The 555-nt window shown below is 29.7% G+C and overlaps 1 non-coding gene across 1 annotated transcript; it reads left to right on the top strand.

The window, feature by feature from the left end:
- Nucleotides 1–252: 252 nt before the first annotated feature.
- Nucleotides 253–355, top strand: LOC149249699 (U6 spliceosomal RNA). The gene has a single exon (XR_016267582.1). It is a non-coding gene; the product is annotated as a U6 spliceosomal RNA (small nuclear RNA).
- Nucleotides 356–555: the final 200 nt, after the last annotated feature.

Raw genomic sequence — 555 nt, forward strand, 5'->3', positions numbered from 1 at the left:
ATAAAGTAATAAACTAATATCATAATTTAAATATTATTTTTCAAAAACTAATAATATTTGGTTTTAATAAATTAATTTAAATATCATTTTTCAAAAACTAGCTGTTACATATTAATATTTTTAATAAATTAATAAACTAATATCATTATTTAAATATTATTTTTCAAAAACTAGTAATATTTGGTTTTAATAAATTAATTTAAATATCATTTTTTCAAAAACTAGTTGTTTAATATAGTCGTTACTGAATCTGTCTCTTCGGAGACATCTGATAAAATTGGAACGATACATAGAAGATTAGCATGGCCCCTGCGCAAGGATGACACGCACAAATCGAGAAATGGTACAAATTTTTATAAAAAATCTGACATCATCCCCATTTGGTGGAGTAGTATATGGAAGCTCACGACCCCGCCAAGAACCAAGCTATTCTTTTGGTGTATTCTGAGGAACAAGGTACCTACAGGGGAGTAGCTCACTCACAAAGCTTTTCAAGGGCCCACCTAGTGCATACTGTGTAAATGTGCGTCAGAATCCACAGAGCATCTCTTTTTG

This window comes from Pinus tabuliformis, chromosome 7 (assembly GCF_031772625.1).
Source record: "Pinus tabuliformis cultivar Carrire ecotype Pingquan chromosome 7, CPIR1, whole genome shotgun sequence".
Lineage (NCBI taxonomy): Eukaryota > Viridiplantae > Streptophyta > Pinopsida > Pinales > Pinaceae > Pinus > Pinus tabuliformis.